The 21,859-nt window shown below is 34.2% G+C and overlaps 1 protein-coding gene across 4 annotated transcripts in view; it reads left to right on the top strand.

Moving 5' to 3' along the window:
- The window catches only part of FUT8 (fucosyltransferase 8), a 313,536-nt gene that overhangs the window by 91,314 nt on the left and 200,363 nt on the right, over nt 1-21,859 (top strand). For 2 of the 4 annotated variants that reach the window (XM_055304476.1, XM_055304478.1), the window contains exon 3: nt 17,827-17,900. The exons of the other annotated variants lie outside the window; for them this stretch is intronic. The gene's annotated coding sequence lies outside the window, so the exon portion shown is untranslated. The remainder of the gene's footprint in view (nt 1-17,826; nt 17,901-21,859) is intronic. 4 annotated transcript variants of the gene reach the window in all.

Genomic DNA, 21,859 nt, shown 5'->3' with positions numbered 1-21,859 from the left:
TAAATGTCTGTTTTATCCTTTCAAAAAACTAGTTCTTAGTTTCATTTTTTTTTCTGTTTTTAGTTTCTATTTCATTTATTTCCACTGTAATCTGTAGTCTTTCTTTTTTTTTAAATTAACTTTGGTTTTAGTTTGTTTTTATTTTTCTAGTTTTTAAAATTTTTCTAGTTCCTTGATGAGTCAATTAGGTTATTTGAACTTTTTCTTTTTTCTTAATGTGGGTATTTATTGTTATAAACTTACCTCTTAGAACTGCTTTTGCTGTAGCCCTTAAGCTTTTGCATTGTATATTTCCAGATTAATTTGCCCATAGATATTTTTTTATTTCTTCCTTTGCCCGTTTGTTATTCAATAGCATCTTGTTTACTCTTCATATATTTGTGGATTTTCCAGTTTCTTCTTGTAATTGATTTCTAGTTTGATGCTGTAGAGAAGATGCTTGATATGATTTCATTTCTCTTAAATTTGTTAAGACCTATTTTATGGCCTAACATATGATGTATCCTGGAGAATGTTCCATGTGTACTTAAGTATTCTGCTGCTGTTGTGTGGAATGTTCTGTAAATTTCTCTTGAGTCCATATGGTCAAACATATAGTTTAAGTCCAGTGTTTTCATATTGATACTCTTTCTAGATGATCTATCTATTGTTGAAAGTAGGATATTGAAGTTTCTGCAATTATTGTGTTGCTGTCTATTTCTCCAGATCTACTATTATTTGCCGTATAATTTTAGATGCTTCTATGTTGGGTAGATAAGTATTTAAAAATGTTACAACTACTTGTTGGACTGACCTCTTTATTCTTATACAATGACCTTCTTTATCTCTTCTTGCAGTATTTTGCTTTGAAGGCTATTTTGTCTGATATAAGTGTAACTATTCTTGCTTTCTTTTGGCTTCTAGTTGTCTGGAATATCTTTTTCCATTCCTTTACTTTCAGTCTGTATATATTCTTAAGATATATAAGAGAACTTAGTCCACTTACATTTGAAGTAATTATTGATACATGTGGACTTGACTACTGCCATTTTTTAAAAAAGATTTTATTTTTTTTATTCATGAGACACACACACACACACACACACACACACAGAGGCAGAGACACAGGCAGAAGGAGAAGCAGGCCGGGTATCCAGGATCATGCCCTGGGCCGAAGGCAAGCACTAAACTGCTGAGCCACCCAGGCATCCCTATTATTGCCATTTTGTTAATTGTTTTCTGGCTGTATTATAATTCCTTTGTTCCCGTTTTTATCTTTTTGTCATTTGATGATTTTCTATAGTGGTATGCTTAGATTTATCTTTTATGTATCTGTTATAGGTTTTTCCTTTGTGGTTACCTTGGGGCTTATGTAATACGTTTTATATTGTAACAGTCTATTTTAAGTTGGTAGCAATTTGTGTCAAATGTGTAATAAAGCTCTCTATTTTTACTGTACCCCCATATATCCTGTTTTTGATGTCTTAATTTATATTGTTTTACCTTTGTGTCCATTAACAAATTATGTATCCAATTATGTATCCACAACAAATTGTAGTTAATTTTACTAGTTTTATCTTTGAGCCTTCCTATTAGATTCACAAGTGATTTACCCACCTTCATTACAAATTATATTCATCTGAATTGAACTATGTATTTACTGTTACCAGGGAGATTTGTTCTTTAATTTGTCTTCTTGTTACTAATAAGCATTTTTATATTTGCAGCTTGAAGAAGTCGTTATTTAACATTTATTGTAAAGCTGACCTAGGATCAGTGAAGTCCTTAAGCTTTTACTTCCTTGGAAAACTCTTTGTCTGTCCTTCAACTCTGAAGGACAACTTTGCTGGGGAGAATATTTTAGGTTGGTAGTTTTTTCTTTGATCACATTCGTTTTATTTCCTTCTCATGTGCAAAAATTATTCAGACTTCCTTGTATATAATACAAGTTTTTCTTTAGCTGCTTTTAAGATTCTGTCCTTGTCTTTAATTTTTAACAATTATAGTGTGTCTTGGTTTAGATTTATCTTGTTTGAAATTCTTTGGGATGTTGTTTCTTTTCCTGTGTTATGGAAGTTTTCAGCTGTAATTTATTTGAATAGGCTTTCAGCCCCTTTCTTTCTTTGTCTTCTGGGACCACATAATATATATATATTGGTTTATTTGATGATGTCCCATAATTCTCTTAAGCTACATTCACTGTTTTTCATTCTTTTTTTCCTCTTCTCTGATTGGATGAATTCCACTGTCATATCTTCAAGTTTGCTGATTCTTTCTTCCACTTGATCTAACCTAATTTTTAAAGATTTGATTTTATTTGAGAGAGAGTGTGTGCTCATGCAGGCACACGAGCAGAGGAGGGCACAGGGGGAGGGAGAGGGAAAGAATGACACTGGGATCATGACCTGAGCTGAAACAAAGAGTTGGATGCTTAACCAACTGAGTCACCTAGGTGCCCCAGAAAATATTTTTTTCTTCAGGGAGAAACTGGCAGTTGTGAATTCTTTCCCAGTTGTATGTTGATGTGCTGGGAGTGGGGTTTATGGAAAGAGTGTTTCTCAGCCTTTCCTACCCATTCAACTTATGGTTTTTTTTTTTTTTTTTTTTTTTTTTTTTGTCCTATGTGTAGTAGTCACTCAGCTAGATTTTAGGTTTCTTTCAGAGGGATGACTTGTTTCATGTTTAGATGTAGATTCATTATGTCTCTGGAAGGAGGTGAATTTGGAATCTTGTCACCATCTTCAACTGAAATCAGATTTGTGATTTTCAGATGTTATTCCAGAGAATTAACTGAGATGCCAGTCATATCTAAAATATAATACAAAAGTGAGTCTTTTTTTTTTTTGGCAGTAAAAATAGTATTTTATTCCACCCCCTCCCGCCCTCCCTCCCCCCAACAAAAGTGAGTCTTAAAGGACATATAACTTCATTCGTGTTGCTGCACGATATAACTCTTTTCAGTAAATATACCATTAGAGAATACAGTAGTTCCAGTAGTTTCCGTTATCCACAGTTTTCCTTTTCACAGTTTCAGTTACCCACAGTCAACCACAGTCCAGAGGCAGATGATCTTCCTTCTCAGTCAGGTCAGTAGTAGCCTAATGCTATGTCATGTTGCCTGTGTCATTCACTTCACTTTTTCTCATCATGTAGCATTGTATCATCTCTCATCCGTACAGGAAGAGGGGTGATAAGGTATTTTCAGAAAGAGAAACCACATTCATGGTTTTTATTTTTGTATATTATAATTCTATTTTGTTTTCAGTTATTGTTGCTAATTTCTTACTGTGTATAATTAATGAATTAAACTTTATCATAGGTATACATGTATAGGACATATAGGGTTTGGTGCTATTTGCAATTTCAGTCCATTTGGGGTCTTGAACTATGTACCCTGTGGAAAAGCAAGGGGGGACTATAGTATGTTTAGAATGATAGTAAAAAAGGCTGTGTTGTTTATTGATATCATACATGTATGTAATTTGTGTCATAGACTGGTCTCATAGTTACATAAAATAGGTGGCATGGGGAAGGAGAAGAAACATAGAGTTGCTGCAAAATTATCAAAGGAAACAAGTGCAGGGTACTTTCTGTTAAAGAAATTAAAAATTCAAAAACTCAAGGAAACAGAGTTTCTTGTACATATATAGCAATTTTTATCTAATAGTTGCAGAGCAAAAAACAATAGGAAATTAATTTTATATAAAAAATAGCTTTTAACTATGAAGTCCTCCTATCATTCTTCAGTTCGTTAAGCCTACTTTTGGTTGTTATTATTTAAAAAAAAATGTAATTAGGCAGTCCATGAAAGCTTCAGAACAGCTGTAATTACAGCTGCAGATTTAGTCAAAATAGGGGTTTTTAAAGGCTCCACTCCCCTTTCTCATTTCTTTCCCTTACCCCAAGTAACCCAAATTTAGTTGTAAAAGTTTTGGTGAGCTCAAGATTCCTGAAACTGGAGTACCATATGTTTAACTGCATGCAGATGTGAAGATTATATGTGATTCTTCGTTACGGTTTTTGGAACCTTTTTTGTTCTGCTCTATGCACAGTTAAATGATTTTTATCATCTTATTTCTGTATTTAATTTTATAGATATACGTGTATTCCAAACATAGTTTATTGATTTTTATCAAGGCTAAGGCATCTGCTAAAAGTGTTTAGGGGGAGAATAGTTTTTAAATCTAAATTTGAGCTAATGCTGATATTATTACAAGTTAACTAGAATCTGTAAAACGATACATCTATTTTTTTCTTCAAATTTTACTTCAATTTTTTTTTCAAAAATATTTTTCAAATTTTATTCTAATAGGAAATTGACTTTAACCTTGTCTAAAAACAAATTTGGTAAATCTCTTAATTTTGGAGCAAGTTTTATGATGATAAATTATTAGTTAAGTACATCCATGTTAATGCTCTCATCATTCTCCCTGTAGCTTTATGATCTAGGGATGTGGATGTCATTCTGAGGTCTGGTTTTCAGTTAGTCAAGGATTGGCTGTAAGGGTTATGAAAAACTATGGCTAAGAGCAATGTTCGGGGCCAATCTCATTGTCTCAATTAATTGCCTTCTCTTTTGCAGATGTTATGTTGAATATCAGTCATGGGCTATCTATAATAACTTGGATTCTAACCATAATTTTACAGTGTTGTATTCTCAGATACATTTTAGAATTGAGTCATTTGAGGTTGAATTGCACTTAGGGAAATTCAAAAAGTCTTCTGCCAAAGCTAACAATTTAACACTTTCAGGCAGAAAAGCAAATGAAACATACCTATATGTAAATACTACCATGTTTAAAGGGATTAGGGTACAAAGATACATGGTTCTTCAAGTACAGTGGGTAGAAAAGGTAAAAATATGTGCATTAGTTTAAGAAATCAACTTTTAGGGGGACCTATGGGGTCAGTCAGTTAAGCATCTGCTTTCTGCTCAGGTCGTGATCCCAGGGACCTGGGACCAAGCCCTGAGTCGAGCTCCCTGCTCAGAGTCTGTCTTTCTCCCTTTGCCCCTCCCACCTGCTTATGTTCTCTCTCTTCTCTCTTTCTCAAATAAATAAGTAAAATCTTAAAAAAAAAAAAGAGATCAACTTTTAGAGGGCAAATAAACTTGAATTTAAATCTCCAGACTCAGGGATTCTTTAGATCTTAAAAAAAAATTCCAGAGATCTAGGCCAATTTTCTTCTTGCTATACGTGGAGGAAACAGATTCAAAGAATTGAATGAATTACATTAAGTCATTGATTAAATAGGAGATTTATAGGTCATTCTAAATATGAACTCAGGAGTGACAAAGGTAGCAAGTTAACTTTGCTTATAATCTTGGGTGTCGGCTAAAGTTGATTGATTGCTCATTGTAGGTACTTTCAGAGAGAAACTGCCGTTTTTTTCCTCACATGAGTCTAATAGTATCAGCAGAATGTGGACTTATATAGGTATTTTTAGAGAGAGAAAATTTGAACAAAAGCCATTTCAGAGAATCCTGGTGAATTCAAATGAGTAGTTAAATACATTCATTAAGACAGAATAAAGAAACTATTTACAAAATTACATAGCTTTTATTTCTTATTTATTTTTTTAATTACATAGCTTTTAAAACATAGATTGGCTTGTTTGAAATTGAGTATAATTTTGATGATGAAGATACAGCTAATTATGTCAAAATAAAGGAAGAAACTTAAACTTTTAGGAAAGAAAATAAAACTTTAAGACTTTAAGAAGATAGGAAAAATAAAATGTGAAAAGCAATTTAATTTTATTTAGGGACTGGCTGTCTATTTAGCTCTCTACCAAAACTTGCTATTGTCACTGTCTCTTCTTTCATCTTCTTCCTTCCTCTGCTGGTTCTCTCTGAAAAGGGCTTTAGTGTGGTGTCATGTGATACAGTTCAGTGCAGTTCTGGCTTTGTCACCAATGACCAGTGTGGTCTTGGACTTTAAATTTATGTATTTAAGACATACAAAAGTGAATAATTTTGAGTTAGTTACTTTGACTTATGAGCTTCCATTAAGATACTTCATGAAAAATGAGATCAGATCTTGGATGTGACTATAAGATTGTTGGGACAATCAAATGAAGTCACCTGAAAATGTCTAAAAAACTGAAGACTTCACAAAAGTAAATAATATTATGTTTATAACTATAGATTGAATCCAGCTTGACAAATACTTGAGTATCCAATTTGTCAGAACCTGAGTTGTAGACCTCTGAATTCAGGAAGGTATACTCCATTCCTATAAGATATTTTCTACGTAATTTGGGGAAGAAAGAAATATATAATGCAAATGTCTACAGTGTATGACAATATGAAAAGGGTAATGAGAGGTTCAGCTGACCTTGGCTTATGGCTCAAGTTAAAGAACTCCCCTCCTGAATCTGTTTGAAGTCCACGAGACTTGGTATGCCACAAGTGGCAAAGTGAGCATTTTGACCTTTTCTTATAGATCTGCCTTTTTATTTTTAGCCTTTAGGTAAGAGTGGACAGATTTTTAACTCGCATTACAATGTAGTGAAAGTCTAAACTTGAGCTCTCTAATAGTTGCAGATGGGAGCTTACTGATTTTTTTTTAGGTGTATAGACATGAATCAGTAGCAGAGTCAAAGTACCTTAAAGAATGTACAATTTTAGATTTGATGAATATTGTCAATGGGATACGTTCTAGATTTTAACATCCAGGTTGAATACCTTGACAGGGACATAGACAATTAAAGGAAAGCTTGAGGAACATCTGTTCCAACCCCCTTGAAGAGAACTTTTACAGGGTCCCAGTATTAGCTTGACTCTTTCTCATAGTGAGGAATCTTTCTATTATGTGATGAAGTACGCTTTCTTATGGGATGTTGTATTTGGAATTCTTTGTTTTTTCAGACCAAATGACCTGCTCTATCTGCTGTTCTGTATTTTTTACATTTTATTAGATATGCTACAGGCTTGAATAAGGAGAGAACCTCTTGACGGGGCAGCCAGAAAAAAAAGAGGAGGATGATAGGTTCAGGAAGCAGGTCAAAAAAGGAAATAATAATGATAATAGCTAGTATTTATTAACACTGAAGTTCTGGGTGCTGTTGTAAATGCTTTTCTTATATTATCTTATAACAACATATGGTATTGATACTTTAATATTAAATATTAGTTAAATGAAATATTAATTTAATATTAAATGATAATACATATTTTAAAAAAGATTTTATTTATTTATTCATGAGAGACAGAGAGAGAGAGGCAGAGACATAGGTAGTGGGAGAAGCAGACTCCCCATGGGGATCCTGATGCTGGATTCGATCTCAGGATCCCGAGATCACAACCTGAGCTGAAGGCAGACACTTAACCACTGAGCCACCCAGGTGCCCCAGATTATAATAATATTTAACCTTGTTACAGACAAGGGAGCTGAGCTATAGTGTTTTGCACAATTAGAGGCAGGGTTCATGTTAGGAATATTTGATTCTAAATACCAAACTCTAACACTACCACATACTGCTTGTTAATCTGGAGGCCCTTTTAAGAAAAATTCTCAGCCCCCTCTTCTGTAAGTATGGTATACTCATTAGAGATAAAAGATGAACATGATAAGGCCAGTAGCTTGGTTGGTAGAGGGTAGGGTAGAGGAGATGAAATATTATAGAATTTATTCAACATTTTAAGACAACATGAAGGTACAGAAAGGAAGGAACCTGAATATGAATATAATCTACTTTGTAAATCAGAGAGAAAGGGAGTTTTGTTTAGGCTGTTGTAATGACTAGATTTTATGATGCTACTTGGGCATGAGGTTGACATAGAAATAATTTCATAAGAACTTATGACTGATCACTAGTTTATAGGCCAACACTGTCCAATAGAAATATAATGTGAACCATACATGTAATTTTAAATTTTATGGTAGCCACATTAAAAAAGGTAAAAAGAAACAAGTGAAAGTAGTTTTAATAATATATTTTATTTAACCTAATATATTAAAATTATTATCTTACTAATTAATATAAAAATATCAATGAAATATTTTGCATTCTTCCAAGTAAGAGTGAAACCAGTGTGCATTTTACACATACAGAATCTCAGAATTACAGAAACTCTCTAGAAAATATGGCTAATTATAGAAACTCTCTAGAAATATGGCTAATCCAAAGAAATTAGCCATATTTCACATATTGAATAGCCACATTTGGCTACTAACTACTTTATTGGACAGTGCATTTATGCCCAATTAAAAGATAAAAGGTTGATTCCTCTTGTTATGTTCATAAAGGATTTCTGATTGAATTACAAATAGATGGTTTATTCTCTCTCTGTGTATAACACAAAGAGTGGAGCTTGATCTGGGGCCAAAAAGGCATCACTCACTATTCAGTTGTGCTAGAGAATCTGCTCAGGAGGAGAATATATTTTTTTATTTTTAGTAAGAAGGGATGGGCAAAGATTTACCAAATGTTTAGGCTTCCTGTTGTTTGAGGTTCTGTGAGTGTTACATGGTTAGAGGGGCATGCAGGGGATTCCAGAGAATTTCTGCTATCTCATAAGTACTGGGCTCTGGTTCTATATAGAGTACAGTACTTTTTCTGTAGATGGAGCAATGGAGGAGAAGTACACAGTTCTGACCCTTAAAACATGGGATGTGTGTCGGTCAGGGACTTTGTGTCTCTGCCTGGAACCATTTGCAGCCTCAATAGTTTGATTTTTGTGGGATTGAATGTTTGTGGTTATATTTCTCAGGCAAGAATTTCTAATGCTGCCTTTTCTTAAAAAAAAAAAAAAGAAAAAAAAGGATATACCTAACTTAAACTTACCACGTTAAAACGACAATAAATCTTGCCTAATTGTAAAAGTGTAATATGCATTCTTTGTAAAAATTAAGGTAGTAGGATACCTACTTTTATGTGTTTTAATTAACAGATCTCCAATAGAAGGAAGCATTATCACTTTGGCTTCTCCTTGAGCTCTGTAGCATTCCAGTGAATCAGAGCCTCTTTGGTTTGTATGGGACAGGTATTTTCTCCTTTAGGGAGAGGGTGAGCAAATGGGAGATACGTTTTCTTCTTGGCTGAGTTATATTTGTATATTGTTCTGTATTATGTAACATATTTTATATTTAAGAGGTTAATTTTAATGCATTTAATTAAAAGTTTTTCTAGAGTTATCTATAAATTGTAAGGTTTGTAAAACTAAATAACAGCCATAAGACTTCTATGAACTTGTTGAGAGTTATCAGGTTAAAATATAAATTCTGCTCTGTGCAATTTTAACAGAATAGAGTGTACTTTTGTCATTAGTAATTTCCATTTTCTGAGTTTGTACTTTTGGTTGTATGCAGACATTATCAGTAAATATATATATATATATTTTGCATGAATAATTATATTTTATTAGTTATGAATGTAGTTCAAGTGTGGGGGAGGTTTTTGGAAACCAGTGCTTACCACTTTGGAGATAGCTGGTTGGAAACAGGCAAGCTAAACGTGTACTTGGGAGAAAGAAAATGATGGCCATTTGGGGGGAGCTGATGCTGATGAGGGGAAAACAGATGCTCTGAGAGGAGGTCCAGAATGTTTTAAAAAAATAAATGATTCATACAAAAAACTTAATCATTTGGAACATAATCAGATTTCACAAAATTTGAGTAGAAAGCATCATGATAGGGAACTTTGAATTTTGTATTTATTATGTTATATTTTGTATGGATGAAATATAGAAATCTTCCTGGTTGTTTTGAATTCACCCTCTTATAGCTTCTTATACTCTTAACTAAGGATTAGATGTGAGAAGTCACGAGACTGACTTTGTAATGTTTTTGAGTTAAACAGCTTAATGACTTAGACTAGATTTCATTTACCTGTCTGTTCGTATTGTCTGCTGGAATGTTAACAGTCATACTGACACTTGTTGTGGAGTTATTGCTAATTTATAATTTTAAAGTGCTGTGAAAACATAAAATACTCCTTAAATATTTATTATATTTAAGTAGAACATCCCTTAATATAAAGTAGTTCATTCATTAACCCATACTCAATTTTGGTTATTATAATTACCTGTCCTTAGCCGCCCATCATAGTATTATGCTTGTCTTTCAGTTCTTAGTCATATAGTAACATTTGTGAGACATGCTTAGGTCATGATTGACCTGGGGATGATTTGGGAAAATACTTGTAAAGGGTAGTTATGACTATGGAATGGTTTTGTGCCCTGCTGTTTTCAGGAAGTTAGCCTAGGTTCGAGTAAAGAGGTCAGGTTTTGGAGTCACAGGTATTATCTTGAATTCTTTCTCTGCTCCTTAACTATCTCTTGGGCAAATTATTTGCCCAGGCAAGTTATTAAATCAGTTTTCTCAACTGCAACTTGGAAATAAGTAACAACCATATCTTAGGTTCATACCTACAAAATAATCTCGCATTAAATATAATAGCAGCTTACTGTTTCCTCCTCCTTTTTAGAATTTTTAAATTTACTTATTTTTAAGATTTTTTTATTCATTTGAGAGAAAGTGAATGAGTTAGAGTGAGAGGAAGAAGCAGATTCCCCGTTGAGCAAAGAAGCTGACACGGGGCACTATCCCTGCACCCTAGGATCATGACATGAGCTGAAGGCAGATGCTTAATTGACTGAGCCACCCACGTGCTGCTCTTCTTTTCTTTTAATAAAGACTTTTTTTAAAATAATAAAGACTTTTTTAAAGAGCAATTTTATGTTCACAATAAAATCAAGAGGAAGTTACAGAAATTTTTCTTATATCCCCTGCCCTTACATGTGCATAACCTCTTCCGTTAGCAGCATTCCCCATCAGAGTGGTACATAGGTTGTAATTGATAAGCCTATACTAACATATTGTAATTGCCCAAAGTCTGTAGTTTACCTTAGAGTTCATTCTTGGTGTTATATATTCTGTGGGTTTGGACATGTATGTATAACATGTATCTATCATTATAATGCCATACAGAGTATTTTTACATCCCTAAAAATCCTTTCTCCTTTCTACCTATTTCATCTCCTGTGTTCTTTCCTTAACTTTGACCCAAGGATAGCCCCTGATTTTTTTTTTTTTTACTGTTTCCATAGTTTTACCTTTTCTAATATGTCATACAGTTGGAATCACACAGTATGTAGCCTTCTCAGATTGGCTGGTTTCAGTTTAAGTTTCCTCCATGTCTTTTCATGGCTTCATAGCCCATTCCTTTTTTAGGGCTGAATAGTATTTCATATGTATCAAAGTTTACTTTTTCATTTACCTACCAAAGGTCATTTTGGTTGCTTCTAAGTTTTGGCAGTTATGAATAAAGCTGCTATAAACATCCATATGCAGAGTATTACGTGGATATTCGTTTCAAGTAGCTGCTAGTTTAATGAGCATTTACTTATCTTAGCCAAAAACTCTGTTATAGACTTTGCATGCAATATGTCATTTAATTCTTTTTTTTTAAATATATTTTATTTATTTATTCATGAGAGACAGAGAGACAGAGACACAGGTAGAAGGAGAAGCAGGCTCCATGCAGGGAGCCCGACATGGGACTCGATCCCGATCTCCAGGATTACACCCTGGGCTGAAGGCAGCACTAAACCGCTAAGCCACCTGGGCTGCCCCGTGTCATTTAATTCTTGTATCTGTAACAGATTATGTAAAGTTCATGGCCCATAGTAATATATGTCCAACAACTGATTGCTATTATTTTTTCTCTGTGTTAGTTCTAAGCATTTATTTAATCAGAAGTTGAAACTGTTAAGATGAGGGATAGGAGTGGGTAGTCTGATCAGACCTAAAGGACTTACAGGGAAGTGGAGAGTGGTTTGAAGGTGAAGTATATATGAAAGCATGCTTCAAGGATAATCTGCATCATAATCACTTAGGAAGCTTGTTAAAATGTGTAGTTTTAAAGATTTTATTTATTTATTCATGAGAGACACAGAGAGGCAGAGGGAGAAGCAGGTTCCCTGTGGGAAGCCTGATGAGAGACTTGATCCCAGTACCCCAGGATCATGACCTGATCAGGTGGCAGATGCTCAAACACTGAGTTACCTAGGTGCCCTCCCCCTGCTTTTTAAAGATTTTATTTATTTATTAATGAGAGACACAGAGAGTCGAGTGATTTTTAAATATTTTTCTTTGATACGATAAGCTTTCTATTGGTGATGAAGGTAGTAAATTTTTTCCATTTAAATTTTTACACATGATGTATAATATGATTTTTCTATGGTATGATGGTAGGAAGAATAGTGATTAGTATTTGACTCATTTAGTAAATATAATTTATTTGAGGCATATTTTATTTTTTCATAAATAGATCCTATTTTACTTTATTATTCAAATAATGTAGTCTTTTGGAATAGAGTAGCAAAGGAAAGCAAACTGAGAACACATTATGAAGATAGGTGGAGAGATGAAGAGAGTGATTTTCTGGTTTTAACTAGAAGGAAAAAATAACTACAAATAATTTACATAACTAATATGGATACTTAAAACTTGATGGAAATTTTCAAGGAGTTTTGGTATGGGTAGTTTTGTTAGTCATATTGGTTAATGAAAAGAGTCATATCAAGAATACTCCACTTCTGTGTTTTTTGACAGTTGCTTTGCCTCCTAAGAGCATGCTTCTTTTGGGTTTTGTCAATGTTGGCTTCCTGAGACTCTTAATCCATTCTTTGGGAAATCAGGTTGCATCCATGTAATGCTTCACATGGTTGTCATCTTGCTTGCCTTCTTTCTTTATCTTTCTTTCTGTTGTTTTTTCTTTTCTTTCTTGAGAGGAAGAAGAGGGGAGGGGAGGGTGGTGCAGAGGGAGAGGGGGAGAGAGAATCTTAAGCAGTGTCCATGCCCAACATAGCACTCAATCTCATGACCCCGAGATCATGACCTGAGCTGAGAGTTGGATGCTTAATTGACTGAGCCACCTAGGTGTCCCTGGAACTCAGCTTTCTTAGATTCTTCAGGTAAAACCTTACCCAAAGGAACCAGTGAATTGCTTCAATCATAGTTTTATACTTAGGTGTTTAGAAGACTGAATTTCAGTAAGTCTTTGCTTTGGTATTTTTAGTCCTTAAATCTTTCTTGTTCCAGCATCCACTTTCATGGCTCTTATGGGTTAAGCAACTCTATTTTTAATATCTATAGTTTTGTTCATTCTCAGCAAGTAGGTCACCAGAGCTTTGTCATTGTTCATGAAAAAGGTACTGTATACTTTTTTTTTTTTTTGAGTATACTTGGACGGAATGAGGTTAAGACATCTTAGAAATTGTTGCTTTGCTTTAAATACTCATATAATTTTATATATTTTAAATTCAATCTGTTTGCTGGTAAAGTTACATTATTTACCTTTGAGAACTTTGGCTATTCTATCATGCTATTTAGAATTCACATGAATTATTATAACTTACTGGTAGGCCTTTAACTGACAGCCTCTGTCTGACTTCTTTAAAAGTTGTCTTTAATATTTTCAAAAGTAACATTTGGGTCGTAATGGGACTGGAATTTTTACTTCTGTTATGACAGAAGCTGAGAGTGGACCTTTTGTGATGTTAGGAGCAATGAGGTAAAGTGAGGAAAAAATTAGACTAAATTTATGTAATGCCTGTTTCATTGTGAAAAATAATTATAGCCTTTTATACTTTACTTTCCTGAGGGTAGTTGCGATGGTAGTTGTAGGAGCAGTTGTAGTAGTGAATTAAGGAAGCATTGAGGAGAATATATCTCCTAACATGGGCTTTCCGTATCTCCCAAATGTAGGTAACAATTACTACCAGAAATCTTTCTTCCATGGGATAGTCTCTCCATGAAGTATTGATATATTTATCATTTATCCTAAAATATTAACAGTGCTGTCATTATAAGCAACTTCATGAGTTATTTTCGTCATGGTCCTCTCTGTTTTAAGTGGTGGCCACAGACTCCTAACAGTGTTGATGTAATTATTATAATTTTTTAAAATTTTTATTTATTTACGATAGTCACAGAGAGAGAGAGAGAGAGAGAGAGGCAGAGACATAGGCAGAGGGAGAAACAGGCTCCATGCACCAGGAACCCGACGTGGGATTCGATCCCGGGTCTCCAGGATCACACCCTGGGCCAAAGGCAAGCGCTAAACCGCTGCGCCACCCAGGGATCCCCAGTGTTGATGTAATTATATTACTATTGCAACTCTATTGGTCTTTTTTTTTTTTTTTAAACCAGAGAAGCACACTGATTTTTTTCCTTTACTCGTATAGTATTCTTATTACAATAATTATACCTTTTCTCCTGAATGATTTCAGAATGTTTTGGGATGGTATTGATAAACCTTCTCCTTATTTTGTAGTTAAATATAAGCTAAGACTATCTGGGTTCAATTCTCAGCTTTGCCACTTACTAATTGTGTGACCTAAGGCAAACTACTTATATAAATCTTGCCTGAGTTTTCTTATCTGTAACACAGGGATTATAAAATGATGTGGTTTGTAGACATATCTTGAGGATTAAATCATTTTGTAAAGAACAATGCCTACAAATTATATAGGCTGAATAAATATATATTATTAAAAGTTATTCACTTACTAACATTGTATTCTTAGTAAACTCTAGTAGACTTTAAAAGTAAAAATATTTAGGGGGTGCCCTACTGACTCAGTTGGTAGAACATATGACTCTTGGTCTCAGAGTTGTGAGTTTAGGCCCACGATGTTTTTTGTTTTTTTTTTTTTTTTTTAAGTTACAATAAAAAACAACAACCTAAATTAACTTAGTTATTTTTAGGTTGGAACTTGGACACACACACTCTCAAACCTTTTTCATAATGTTATAGAAGGATGTTATTTTTCAAACTTTAATGTGTACACAGATTACTCGGGGATCTTGTTAGATTCTTAGTAAGACCCGAGAAGCTACCTTTCTAATAGATTCCACTGGTAATCTGGATATAGCTAAGTCCTTAGGCCATACCTTGAGTATTAAAGTTATGGAATGTTCTATTAAATGATTCTCAGTCCCTCTGTCAGTAGTTTATAAATGCTTGAGTGCTTTTTTTTTTTTTAATTTTATTTTTAAATTATCTCTGTACCCAGAGTAGGGGTCAAATCCAGAACTCCAGGCACAAGAGTCACACACTTTACAGCCAGGTGCTCCAGTTTTTGTTTTGTCTTGGTTTTCTTTTTTGAATATGCCCAGGCTCCATCTCAGACCAGTTAAATCAGGTCTCTGGCATTGTGTTCTGAGCATCATCATTATTACTGTTTTATTATTTTTGTAAAAAATATTCTAATTCATTCTCATGTGTAGACAGCATTAAAAGCTACTACTTTAGTGATTCAAAGGAGAGCCATTAAACCAAGAAGCTCCATTTTATGTCTTCCTTTACTTTATCTTCTATCATTTTAAGCATCTGTAGGGATGATAAAGCGTAGCTGGTTAGAACTCTTTATGGTAGGCAGCTAATATCCTGAAGTTTTCTTTTTTACTGTACTGGACTAAGAAGTGTGACTCCTTGAGTCTCTCCTCATGCATCCTATTGCTGATGCTGATACTTCTGAGAGTGCTGGAAAAAGTGGTGGCTGTCACCAACGACTACTTCTGGAGTGGGGGGGCCTGTGCTAAGGCAGTGCTGACTAGAAAAATCAAGTTTCTCCTTCTTACGGCCCTTATTGGCAGCATGAGGAAGCTGGCTGACAAAAGAGAAGAGTAGTTTCCAGGGTTCTGTTTTCAGTATCACTATGCTGAGTATGAAAGGGTGGGTTTGGAGCTGAAAGACAATAGCTAAATAATGAGCACATATAGTTTTCTTCTTTTCTAGTTATGTGACAGCATAAGCTTTTGGTCTCTTGGTCTCTTTCTTAGCTACTGGTACTCCCACATGCTCTAATAGTCTAGGGTTTGGAATGAAAGGAGTTATTAAATTAACTTGTCTAGTTAATGTGATTAAGAGGCATGGGATGGGGCCACTTGCTCTAAGATAACTCTGTCACAGGCTTTCTTGAGATCTGAGATTTAATCATTAGATACTAATTCCTCAGCTCTCAAAGGGGTTTCTATTTTTTAAGATCCCTTATTTAAAATACAAAACTTGGGGCACCTGGGTGGCTCACTCAGTAGGTTAAATGTCTGACTTTAAAAATTTACTTTTAAAAGTAGAACTATTTTTGCATTTACTTTTAAAGGTAAAACTATTTTTTATGAGTGATCAAAAGGAGAAAGTTTCTCGCAGGCTTAACTTTCTAGAAATATTTTGAGCAATCTTAATTGAGATTTTTTAACTGTTTCTTTCCAGGTGGAACCAGAAGGGCATATGCCTCTGAATAGGTTGAATTTTTGTCTGACTGCATTGTCTGCTTTGGATGCAGAGGCATGTCTATCACTTACAGTTTTCCTGGAACATCTGGGTCTTTTCAACAATTGCATATGTGTTTCAGGGAAACTGACTAATGGGAGTTATAGGATAGGAGGACAGTTAATAAATTCATGTATCAGATATCTTGCCTTCATTAGAGCCATTATTCTTGATTAGATTGAGCTATCTACAGATTTCAAAAATTGCACTTGAAGTTTATACTAATTGCATTTCCCCACTCTTGACACTTTCATATACTTAAACGTGTCATCAAAGTGTAGAGTCTTGCCTTGAATCAAATAGTCTTTTATTTTATTTTTATTTTTTAAAAATATTTTATTTATTTATTTTAGAGAGAGAGCATGAATGCAGAAGGGGGGAGGGACAGAGGGAAAGGGAGAGAGAAACTCAAGCAGACTCTGTGCTGAGTGCAGAGCCCAATCTCACAAACTTGAGATCGTGACCTAAGCCAAAACCAAGAGTCAGACACTCAACTGACTGTGCTACCCAGCACCCCAAATAAATGGTAGTTTGTCTTAATGGAACTTTAGATGCAGCCCAAATTAATGAAGTTGTTAATTGTTCTTTACATTTGGACTTTACCAAGCCATAAGTGGTCACGTGTGTAAAACATTAATCTTTTATTCAGTTGCCATCCTTTAATATCCCATCTCTGTATCCACCTCATCCCCATTCCTGGATCTTTCTTTTTTTCTTTACAGACTTAGATTTTTCAAAGATTCTAGGTACTTTCTTTTTCTCTGATTTGAATATTATCCTTGAATTTTTAATTCAGGCTATGGATGATAATTCAGGCTATGATTAGGGAAATAATTGGCCCCTTTATCAGCTGAGGTGAAAGAGTTAAAATGAAAGTTAAGGATTCAGGGGATTCCTACAGAAAAGAAAGGTGAAAAAAAGCTCAGTTTTAGGATCCTAAACAAAGCATTTTGATTGGCATATAGAGACCCTTGCATGTACATAAACGCCCATATTTGAATATTTATAGAACATAATCTGTCAAAATTACTGTTATTTTAATTTGCCAAGCTTGGCTGATTGCTGCAGTTGGATGTTAGTTGAATTCTAGATGAGGAACTGTAAATATGATCTGGTGTGGAACATGTTTTTTGTCCTTGAAGCTGTTTGAATATCCACCCCTCAGCGCCCGTCCCCTCCCCCCCCGTTTTTTTATTTTATTATTTTATTTTATTTTATTTATTTTTATTTTTATTTATTTTATTTTCCAGTGAGCCTTTTTGTATAGCTGAACTTCTTTTCCATGTTCTTTTTTAGGGAAAAAAAATAAAGTGGTGTGAGGACAGTAAATATTAATTTTTTTTAGTTAGAAAAAAATGTATTCACATTTAGTAATCATGAATTATTTAATTAGTTTTAACTATTCAGTCTTCAAAGAATCTACCTCTAGAGATTTCAAGCCTAGGAACATGTGTCTCATTTTAATGGTCTATGAGATTTTATGTGAGATATGTTTCATGTTAACAATAAAGAAAATGTATAATTGTAGATAATTATTGTTACTCTTTTCTTTTCTCATTTGAACAGTGATAATTTTAGAGACCCAGATTCAAGCAATAATATCTTTTAGAAATATCAGCTTATGTTCCAGTGGAAGGGAGGTAAGCTGTTTTTCACAGTTAGTATTGAAATAACTTTATTAATAAATCAGCATTTTCTCTTTAAAAGTTAGGAAATCCGTTTCTCTTTAGGTAGTGTCCCTTTATCCAGAAAGCACTGTATTATTTATTGATGCTGTATCACCATTCCTCAAGATATTCTACTGGAGACTACATTATTTCAGCTCCGGAGATAATCGGTGACTTTCTAAAATTCATGTGACTTTTTTTTAGGACAAGAGTATATTTTGTGCTCCTTTGCTAGGCTATCCTGTCTCTTAGCCATTTTCACCAGAATAGTTTATTTTTACATATATAACCACTTGACATGACTAGAGGCTTAATTTTTGTTTTGTTTTGTTTTGTTTTTTTGCTTTTGGTGTTTTCATTTGTCTCTTGTGAATTGACATAATTGATTCCATTTTTTATTAGTTATTACTTTAGCTAGAAACTACACCAAGTACTAAGTCTTAGTTTTAGTTAGATATTGACTTTTTTTGAGGATTGCAGGAATGTGGCGTTTCAAGAATATATTTTATGTTTAGCAAATTAAGAATGGAACTTTTAGAGCAGTCTTTTCTATCTTTCACAAGCATCCATCTTCATTTTTGTTTGACAACATCTTTTTGGGTCTATTAATCTTTTTTTCTAGGAGCTTTTGCATATATATATTTTTTGCTTATTACTGTAGTCATGTTTCTCCGTGCTTTTTGTGACCATCCCCAAATAATTTCTTATGTATTTCACCCTAATTCCTCATTACCATTGTAGGAAAATTTATTTGTCCAACTTTGCAGCCTCTCCCCTGGCTGGAGAGCAAGATTATTAGTAATTCTTTAAGATGTTACCCTTGTTCCTAATTTTGTAATGGTTCACCATCTGTTCAATATATTAAGGGCTCAGAAATGTCTGTTGTACCTAATGTATCACAGATATGGAAATAATAATAAAATAAAGTATTTATGTGAAGTGAAGGTACTGCTAATATGTTCCCTTGTGTTTGGTTATTCTGACATTCTTTGGGAGCTTATTTGCAACATGCTTTCAAATTTCTTAAGATGAATTAGATATTTTCATCTTGTTTAACCAGCATGTCTTTGATTAAGTATGTTAAAACTCAGTTGAATAAAGTTTAGGTCAATAATATAAAGAGTAATGAGCTGTTTTACAGTGTAATTTGGAAAAAAAACATCAGCTGCATTTCTTGTTCCAAGAACAGCAGACAGCGCTATACAGTGAACTAAGATTTCCTAAGTAAATTAATTTATCAAGGTTAATTCCATAGTGATAGCAAATGTTGGGAATTGGCATCCAAATGTCAAATTTCACATACAAATTTTAGTTTTTTACTGATTTTTTTACCTCCAGAGGAAGAATTTGAAAACTTAAGTTTGTTTAGGAGGCATTATAACTCTATTTTAGGAATTAGAAGTAGGCTTTATTTTTCTGTAAATTAAGCAGCAAAGATATCAGAGGATTGCAGGTTTTTTTTTAATTTTTTTAATTTTTATTTATTTATGATAGAGAGAGAGAGAGAGAGAGAGAGAGAGAGAGGCAGAGACATAGGCAGATGGAGAAGCAGGCTCCATGCACCAGGAACCCGATGTGGGATTTGATCCCGGGTCTCCAGGATCGCGCCCTGGGCCAAAGGCAGGCGCTAAACTGCTGCGCCACCCAGGGATCCCTGAGGATTGCAGTTTTTACTGATAGATTTTTAAAAAGCCCCTATGGAAATCTAATATTTAGATCTTTATTTAGGAAATATTTTAGTTTGTAGTAATAATGCAGGATCTAAATGATCCCTATAATTTTTTATTATATATGTGTTTTCATTGCTTCAGAAACCAAGGATGAAATGTGTTGTTTAATAATTTGCATTTTGGTGATACTTATAGATGAACCCTATGATCAATCATGTTTTAGGTAATTTATGTGCCATTGAGACAAATACAGGTCTTTATTTTTTTCTCTCTCCTTAATATCATAAGAGTGTTATATGTCACTTTACCAACTAGTGAAATGTGAAGGTAAAAGTAAAAAATGGAGATTTTTCAGTGATTATTTGGTGTGACATGTATGTTATCACTCTGTCCTAACAGTAAGTAAAAAATTGAACAAACTGAAAAATCTTTCAATGTTTCTTAGATTTTTTTTATAGAGGCGAGGTCACAAGGCAAGCTACTACCCCAAATTGAAGAGACAGGCAAATATAGAGAATGACAACTTATTCTAGCAGAATGTAAGAGCAGAGACCTTTAAGGGAACCAGTACTGGATAGGAAAAAAAGTGAAATATAATTAATGAATTGTCAGTGTGGACAAGTCTGAGGTAAAAACTCCAGGGGGACCCAAGTTTAAGAACCCCACACTTTCATGGTTTTACCTCCGGGAACTCTACCATGTCTTCGTAGTGAGTATTAGAGAAAAATGCTATCATTTTGAAATGTGCCAAGTCATTCTGTTTTTCTCAATGAGATTTGCTCTAAAGTAGTTATTTTATCAGTGCCTAACCTATTAAGGTATTATCAGAGCCTAACTGACCTGGAGGAAAGGGAAAACACAACTCATTTTAGCCTTCCATGTAGGGGAAGAGAAGTATCCAATTCTAGCCATTTTGTTCTTTCTCTAGCTATCCTGTTCGACCTACAGCATGTGTGTGTTGTGGGGGAAGGGTAGGGCTGGGTGGTGGGAACGTGTGGAGTGAGTGAGAAGAACTTGTGAAGGTCATAACTTGGGAGCACAGGTTCACTAAAAAACTGAGACCTAATCATAGGACTATAGAACATTTCTTCTACCCCAACATTACTAAATGCCTGTTTGCCACAGCTTCTTTTACCCAGTGCATCATATCTAGCTTCCAACAAAAAAATTATGAGGCATGCTAAAAAGCAGAAAGCACAGTTTACAGAGACAGAACAAGCATCAGAATCACTTAAACATAGCAGGGATTTTGGAATGATCAGACCAGGAATTTGAAACAATTAATGTCTAATATGCCAAGGGCTCTAATGAAGAAAATAGACAAGCAAGAACAGATGGACAATAAGTAGAAAAATGGAAATTCTATGGAAGAAAAATAAGTGCTAGAAATAAAAAACACTGTAACAAAAATGAAGAATGCCTTTTATGGGCTTATTTGAAGACTGAACGTGGCTGAGTAAAGAGTCTTAGTTTAAGGATATATCTAAACTTAAAAAGCAAAGAGGGGCATCTGGGTGGTACAGTTGGTTAAGTGTCCAGCTCTTGGTTTCAGCTCAGGTCATGTTCTTGGGGTTATGGGATCAGGCCCTGTGTTGGGCTCTGTACTCAGCATGGAGTTTACTTGAGACTCTCAATCTCTCTCTCTCTCAAATAAATGGATAAATCTTAAAAAGAAAAAAAAAGATTTAAAAAGCAAAGAGAAAAAAGCCTGAAAAAAATTAAAAAATAACCAGAAGGTATAATATATGCATAGTGGAAATACCAGAAGGAGAGGAAGAAGAAAAAGGAACAGAGGAAATATTTGAGGCAATAATGAGGGAGTATTTGGCTAAGTTAATGGCAGAGTCCAAATCACAGATCCAGGAAGTTTAGAGCACACCAGGCAGGGTAAGTGTCCCCAAAACTTCACCTAGGCATATCATATTCAAACTGCAGAAAATCAGACAAAACAGGAAATAATCTTGAAAGAAGCCAGAAGGGGAAAAACACCTTATCTATAGAGGAACAAAGGTAAGAATTAGATCTGACTTTTCTTCAGAAATCACACAAGCAAGAAGAGAGTAGAGTGGAATATTTAAATGTTGAGAGAAAAATCCAACAATCTAGAATTCTGTTTCCTGCTAAATTGTCCTTAAAAGAGAAAGAGAATAAAGATTTTTCTCAGATGACAAAAATGTAGAAAATTTGTTGCTAGTGGGCTTCCCTTGTAAGACATATTAAAAGAAGTTCTTCAGAGAAGGAAAATTGTATAGGCCAGAAACT

The sequence above is a fragment of the Nyctereutes procyonoides genome, unplaced genomic scaffold (genome assembly GCF_905146905.1).
Source record: "Nyctereutes procyonoides isolate TBG_1078 unplaced genomic scaffold, NYPRO_anot_genome, whole genome shotgun sequence".
Taxonomy (NCBI): domain Eukaryota; kingdom Metazoa; phylum Chordata; class Mammalia; order Carnivora; family Canidae; genus Nyctereutes; species Nyctereutes procyonoides.
Note: the sequence above shows the minus strand (reverse complement) of the source record. Positions and strands in the feature narration are given on the sequence as shown.